At 40.9% G+C, this 8,022-nt stretch overlaps 1 long non-coding RNA gene across 1 annotated transcript; it reads right to left on the reverse strand.

The window, feature by feature from the left end:
• Positions 1–2,585: 2,585 nt before the first annotated feature.
• Positions 2,586–7,600, reverse strand: LOC118149489 (uncharacterized). The gene is made up of 4 exons (XR_004736989.3): positions 6,334–7,600; positions 4,918–4,993; positions 4,697–4,811; positions 2,586–3,313 (listed from the first exon to the last, which is right to left on the reverse strand). It is a non-coding gene; the product is annotated as an uncharacterized LOC118149489 (long non-coding RNA).
• Positions 7,601–8,022: the final 422 nt, after the last annotated feature.

The following is an 8,022-nucleotide window of genomic DNA, read 5'->3' on the forward strand; positions in this document are numbered from 1 at the left end:
CTTAGAATAAATCCTTTTGCCACAATAGACAACCGTCAGGAGATGTTTTGCAGCCGTCGCTGACTTTGGTCTTGTTAAAGGATTCCTTGTGATTTGGGGCTAGAAAAAGTAAAAATGCTTGAGGATCACTTGAGGCCAGGGGGGTGAGACCAGCTTCAGTAACATAGCAGGACCCCCGTCTGTATTTTCTTTCAAAAGGAATCTGCAGTATTAGTCTATATTGTCATAAGATGCCAAAAATGTATGAGAGTCACAGAAGCAGAGGAATTATCTGAATGGGGAGGGGAAGGAGAAGAACACAGTAATGTGAAAAAGAGACCTAATACATACAGACCTTAGGAAAGTCATCTCTTACCCTGAGCATAAGCACTCACAAGTACCTCCTCCCAGGATGCCTCTGAGCAGCGTGAGCTTAATCATGCTTTCTAAGTTACATGAGCACAACTAGGAATCTGCTTCCTCTCCCATGCTTTGAAATGTCAAGGAGGCCACGTGAACAAAATAGAAGCTGTGGCTGAAACAACCCGTCACTTCTCCAACTAACACAATGAATAATTGTTGTATTTACCAGTACTTCATCTTCTGTTACTTAATTTTTTAGCTGGGGTCAAGTCTGGTTTCTTAACATAGAAAACCCTAAGTAATGGGGCCCCCAAAAGATAAACATTTAGTCATCTTTCCCTTAAAAAAAAATCCTGATTAGGCATCCAGAACTGCTGTGGCAGCCCTGGAAGTGATCAGGAGCTGTGTCCTCCCTTCCTTTCTAAACCACCATCCTCACACATTTGCCATCTTTGGGGCACTTTGTGGTCCAGGAGAGCAGGCAGATCTCCAGCTATCATATAGCCCTTCCAAGCCAGGAGGAAGGCAATGAAAAGAGGGAGCCCATTCTATTCTGGAAGTCCATATATATTTCTTATATCTCCCCCGAGAGAACTCAGCCATGTGCCACATCCAATTGCAAGGAGTGTAAAAACCACGATGCTTTAGAGGTAGCTGGAACTGTGCCCACTGGAAGATTAGGTTTCCATTCCTGTGAAGGAAGGGGATGATGGATGGAGGGGTACACAATTAGCTATCACCACCAGCCAACCTTTCCCAGAACATTTTCTCTTCTCATCTGGACTTACGCCATGGACTGATAACTGTGCCCCCTCCGCTGCCACTTCTAATCTATCATGCACACAAGTTAATCATCCTAAACCACTCTTCCACTTCCAGAGGAAAGATCAGATCAGGCAGTTCAGACCCACACTTTCTCATGTCCTAAATTCACTTCTTTCCCGGGAAGTCATCTCCAAAAACTACCCTCTACAAAACCTTCTGAAGGCTTATTTCTCCAAGGACCTTAATCTCCCAGCCACAAGATGCATCTCCAGGTTTTTTGCCTCACGCCAACCCAGGGCTCCAGCTGTGTCCACTCAACATCCTCTGGATGCAATGAGGCCTTTCCTACCTCTGAAATCTTTTGTTCTTTACCAGCCATCTGCAATTCTCCTTTTTCTCTCTCTCCACCCCCTCAATCTCTCCTCCCTCATGCACATACTCTCCTTTTTCATTGTTTACATCCCACAGAGACCAAATAAAGTCCCATCTTCTCATTAATGCACAGCCTAGAATTCATTTCCCCAGATAGATGTAATGTACCTGAATTGTAGCCCTTATTATCTCTGATTTGTATTTAATACTCATTATTACTGAACTCAGTCTTATCTCTTGTCTACCACTGTCACCTGTCATGTTGGGCTTGTTGTTTAGCCTTTCTTTTCCTCGGGGTTATTAGGAACTTTAAATGATGCACTGACATCTACCAGGATGCATTTCACATTCCTACATTCCTTCAGAATGTTTCTCCTGCACCCGTCCAGGGCAGGGACCCCATCTTGCTCATATGCACCAGCTCCCAGGGCAATGCCTGCCTCATATAGTAAATATCCAATGAACAAATCTGGCTTGAGATTTACTTTGTATAACCTTACACTTTATTGAAGAGGTTATTCTATTCTCCCACCAATGGTGTGAGCCATGAAAAGCTGGTGTTACCCTTTACTGATAATACGGAGTGGCCAAACTTTTACTGTTTAACTTGTAACCCAACCATATTTCAGTATCTCTCATGCCAAAACGGAAAGTACAGTTTCACACGGAGCACATAGTTTTCACAGGTAGAAAATCATCACAGTACATTCCTGTACCTTGCATTGCATGCATATCTCCATTGTAATGCTTTGTCTAGAAATTACTCTTGGGACTAGAAGAGCAGATATCATAGCTAATTGTATGGCAGAGAGATTTTAGCACTGATGCTTTTGGAAATGTCAAAGCATAAACCAAGACAAAGGGAACTAGAGGGAAGTTTCGTTTGGATGAATCTAACAGTTAAGCATTCATTTGGAATGGAGTCTATCTGTCCTGGATAATGCTGCTTTCCTAATTTGTGCTTATGCAGCCACTTAGAGGGCATGAGATTGACCAGGCAATTCAAATCCATACTTTCTAAACTCACCTCACTCAGCTCTTGAAAAGCAATCTCTACAATGGATCCCTTGGTACTTTCTATATGAGTACAGACTATATGTCTTCACCATATTTCTTTGGGAGAAATCACGTTCTTTTAGCTTAAATTACCTGACTAGAAACCATTGAACTTGGTATGTCTTTTCCTGAGTGAGTGGAAAAAAGCTTCAAAAGTGTTCTGGAGATATGGTCCTGGTTTTCACAAATCCTGATGTTTGTTGAGTGTCTTTTTTTTAAACTTGACTTCCATTGCAGGACTCAAAACATTTTCTGAAATCAATCGCAATATCAAACCAATGTTCTAAATATTGGCTCCTTCATGATCTCCTTTAAAAAAACACATGCCAAAGCATTTGGATGAACTGGCTTTAGAAATGTTAATAGAGGAAGTCAAAATTACAAACCCAACTGACTTTTCTATCAGCTAGAGCAGGAATATAAAAACACAGTACAACCCATGTGTTGGGAATAAGTGCTACCATTAATAATAAGCTAATATTTATGCAATATTTCCAAGGGTCCAGATATAAGTAATACCATATGCCCATTTACAGGTTAGGACACTAAAATATTTTAAGTGACTTCCTTGCAATTATGCAGCTCATATGTGGCACAGCTGGGATGGCACCTGGCTGTCTGGCTTCAGACTGTGTCCTTAACCATGCTCCCGTCCTATAATGAAGAAAGCGATTTTCCAGATGTCAACAAAGAACACAATCCATTCTCAGGAATCAAGTGTCATCTTCAGATACAATGGAACTCTCAGAAACACACCTGGCCCGCCATTCCATTTTACCTATAAGGAACCAAAAGGGATAAGGAAAAGCTATAGGAAAAACTGTGGTGGGAATCTGGAAGATAACTAATGATGCTTTCCCCGTTTTCCCAAACCCATGTGAACAGTGTAACAGCAATGTTATATAATGCTTTATAAATCGGCAATCTCTAGAAACCAGTACTGCTGCTCCCACCAGTATAATATTAAGTCTGGAAACTGGAACCAGCCCACAGACAAGCTAATCAGGCTGTAATCTAGTTCTTGGGATTAGTAAGAGTTTTCAGAAAGTTGTTAGCTATCTATTTCACTGGGTGTTCTTTAACAATGTTGATGTTTCTTTATTTGTTTTATAAAGAACAATAAAGAAGTGGTCATCTGAGGCAATATTATTTTTTTGTAAACCTAAAGGGGAAAAAAATTGAAATAAAACACACAATATTTTTATTTTCCTTTTTTGGAGACAGAGTCTTGCTCTGTCACCCAGGCTAGAGTGCAGTGGCGAGATCTCAGCTCACTGCCACCTCCGCCTCCTGGGTTCAAGCAATTCTTCTGCCTCAGCCTCCCAAGAAACTGGGACTACGGGCACATGCCACCACTCCTAGCTAATTTTTTGTATTTTAGAAGAGATGGGTTTTTACCATGTTGCCCAGTTTTGGTTTTAAATTCCTGAACTCAGGCAATCCACCCACCTCAGCCTCCCAGAGTGCTAGGATTACAGGTGTGAGCCACTGCACCCAGCCAACACATACACATAATTAAAAACAAAAAACAAAAAACTATGTGTGTATTAGATGTTTGTGAAGATATCTACACCAACATGAAATCAGATATGATTATAAGCACATAGTGACAAAGTATAAATCTGAGTAATGGATATTAAGAATAAAATTTGAAAGTAGAGTTTTCACTGAATTTTCACATTTAAAGTATACTTGGTGATCACACTCCCAAGTGTACTTATGCTATTTCTCTTCTCTTTGGTCTTTTAAAAAACAAAGGCTTAACATTAAGCTAGCTGTTTTTATTAATATTAAAATCACCCATCAAGTGTTGATCTTAACCTAAGGCTAGACACCAACAATATCATCTTCCAAAGGTTCCATCTGTGGCAAGTGCCACATAGATTAAAAAAAATATATATATAAAAAATATATATATATATACACAATTCTCAGTTTGATGAGCCTCTGGAGATGACTGATCAGAGAAACTTTTCTAACAGCTTGAATTTCTAGGTGATTTGGGAAATGTCACAGAAAATAACAGAGAACTTTGGAAGGGTGTAACAAATGAATGCTCTCTGTCCCGTTAGAGCTCATATTTTTATCAATTTCAGAGGATTTGCTGAGGGTGCTCCCAGTGCGCGACTCATTCTAAATAATAGATCCCATCAATTCACACCTTATTAGGCAAAATTAAAGCTTCTGGAGAAGTCGGAAGTATTTCTGTTGGAAAAGTCTTCAGTTTCTCATTTATAAGGAAGACTTGAAGAGGCCTGTCTCAGATATGTGTCACTCTGTAATTTAAAGCACAGAACGTTAACATCTGAGTAGCTGACGTGGGCAGCAGAACTTTCTGGGTCAGAGCTCTGAAATCACATTTGGTTGAAAGTTTGGCTTTACCGCATTAGTGGCTTTGACGCTCATTTCCTCGAGTTCAGTTTTGTTATCTGTTCAGTAGGCACTTCACAGAGTTGTCCTAAGTTTGAAATGGGATGTGTAGATGGATTATTACAGCATGAGATATAGGGAAGATCTCAATTCTGTCAAACTTTACTTATTCAATATATTGAAATTCGTTACTCTCTCTCTCCCAATAGAATAAAGGTGGCTCACTCAGAACAGGGACATTTATTTTGTTCACTGCCATTCCTAAAGCAATACCTGGTCTATTATAGGTTCTAAGTAAACATTTGTTGATTGACTGACTGCTACTTTATTATCATTTAAAATGGAAAATCCTCTTCCTCTATGTCTTTTATTATAAAAATAACAGGAAAACCACTACTGATTCTATGGGCATTAAAATAATAATGAAGAAATATTATAAACAACTCTATGCCTGCAAGTTTGATGACTTAAATAAAATAGATCAATTTCTTGAAAAATACAATCTACCAAGATTAAGACAAACAAAAATAATGTGAATCCACCTGTAGCAGTTAAATAAATTAAATCAATAATCATGTTTTAAACACGCTTTTTTTATAGCAGCACTTTTATTTTTTCCTTACACAGTGATGTGTTGCTGGGGCATAATGTTCTCACATAATAGTAGGAAACAAGAACTTGTTCTCATCTCTTTAAAGAATTGAGAACTGCTGGGTGCGGTGGCTCACGTTTGTAATCCTAGGACTTTGGGAGGCTGAGGCAGGTGGATCACAAAGTCAGGAGTTCAAGACCAGCCTGGCCAAGATGGTGATACCTCATCTCTATTAAAAATACAATAATTAGCTGGGTGTGGCGGCAGGCACCTGTAATCCCAGCTACTTGGGAGGCTGAGGCAGGAGAATCACTTGAACCTGGGAGGGAGAGGTTCCAGTGAGCCAAGATTGTACCACTGCACCCCAGCCTGGGTGACAGAGTGAGACTCCATCTCAAAAAAAAAAAAAAAAAAAAAAAAAGAATTGAGTATTGTGTACAAAAAGCCTTACATAAGTCAAAAGGATGAATACATTTGCAGGTGTGAATGCAAACTGCTTCCAGCTCACGGCAAGTAACAGCCCATGGTGTTCTGGCAGGAAAGCATCAGCTAAGAGAGGAAACTGGGTCCTAAGGCTTGGATTTTCCAACCCTGACAGCTTGGCAGGACAAAAACCACTGGTTCAGGAGCCCTTGCCAACCTCTAGAGAATCCCAGAGTACTCAGCCCTGACACATTAATACCCTGCCCAGATTGGAGGCTGCTGGCCACATAGACCCACCAAACCACAGACTTGTCTTCCATATGCACGTTCCTACCTCAGCCACGAAGTGACCAACCCACACGTAGTAAGAGTTGAAATCAAAGATATGTACAAATACCAAAAGGAACAGTTACCTTCAATACAAGGTCAAAATCAGCAACACATTCTACAGTCCAGTTCTGACATCAGATACAGGCTTCAAGGACAATTTATTTTCAAAGGCTTATTCCTATTTTGTGAGGCTAGCATGAAGTCTACGCATTTGCCAGGGGCAAATTTATGCTTCTGAGTTAACCCATACAGCAAATGCTATGCATCTGCTCACAGTCCATTTAGAAGCATTTGCAGTAGTTGATGGAGGAGCCTGACTTGGTACTCCTGCTCGCTAATCCACGTCTGCTGGAAGGTGTACAGTGAGGCCAGGATGGAGCCTCCAATCCACACAGAGTACTTGCACTCTTGAGGGTGTGATGATCTTGATCTTCACGGCACTGGGTGTCAGGGCGGTGACCTCCTTCTGCATCCTGTTCTACTTGCTGCTGTTTTGCCTGTTTGGTACATCATAAAATTTGAGGTCATCTTATGGTAGAACTATATCCATGTTATATATAAGATTTGGTACTGAATTTTAGCATTTTTTTTTCCAGACAGGATCTCACTCTGTTGCCCAAGGCTGGAGTGCAGTGGTGCAATCACAGCTCATTGCAGTCTTAGCCTCCTGGTCTCAAGCAATCTTCCCACCTCAACCCCCCAAGTAGCTGGAACTATAGGCACAGACCACCATGTCTGGCTAATTAAAAAAAAAAAAAACAATGTGCAGAGATGGGTCTCACTACATTGTCCAGGCTGGTCTTGAACTCCTGGCTCAAGCAATCCTACTGCCTTGGCTTCCCAGAGTGCCAGGATTACAGGTGTGAGCCACTGTGCTCAGCTTATCTTAGCATCTGAAATAATAGGCTTATGGTTGTGTTATCTTTCCTTTAACCAGCGTAAATGTCTCCTTCACTGAGGTTGAATCCTTGGACAGGAAAGCAGCTTTGGGGCACACATTGAAGGAGGGCTCTGTACTCTGACCCAAACTGCCCTGCTGCCCCTCCCCTCTAGTCCAGTTGGAGCTCTTTCACTAGTTAAACATTATTTGTTGTTCCCTCAATAGGCAGAATACTCTGCATTCTGAGCAATTCTCTCTACAGATTATTTTTTTTCCTATCCTTTCTTCCTCCCTCTCTCTTTCTCTTTCCGTTTTTGCTCTTTTCTTCCACTAATCAAGATCTTACCATTCCTGACTTAGAAAAAATAAAATCTAACTAGTTTCCTTATTCCCCTCATTAAAATATATTAGCATTATCTCTGAGCTCCAACTGAATAGAAGTGGTTGATCTAGCATTGCGAGGGTTTACCACGTGACAAACCAGGATTCTAAACACTATGGAGATCACCACATTGTGAGGGTTTACCATGTGACAAACCAGGATTCTAAACACTACAGAGATCACCTCACTCAATCCTCCCAGTACCTCACAAACGAAGATAATTTTATTAATCCCAATTTCACAAAGGAAAACAAGATGCAGAAATGTTAGAAAAACACACGTTATCAGAGGTGGAGCTGGGATTTAAACCCAGGCAGACTGACCTCAGAACCATCCTTGGCCTCCTAACTTGATCCCACTCACCAGAATCTTACTTGTATGAAGGTTCCTAGTTTCTGGGCCTCCTCTTCTCATTTGGTTGTGAATCCTTGAGCCGGAAGCAGCATCTTGTACTTCCTTATAACGTGCCTGGCCCTGGCACAATGCCTGGGGCATCACTGTACTTAATTC

This window comes from Callithrix jacchus, chromosome 19 (assembly GCF_049354715.1).
Source record: "Callithrix jacchus isolate 240 chromosome 19, calJac240_pri, whole genome shotgun sequence".
Taxonomy (NCBI): domain Eukaryota; kingdom Metazoa; phylum Chordata; class Mammalia; order Primates; family Cebidae; genus Callithrix; species Callithrix jacchus.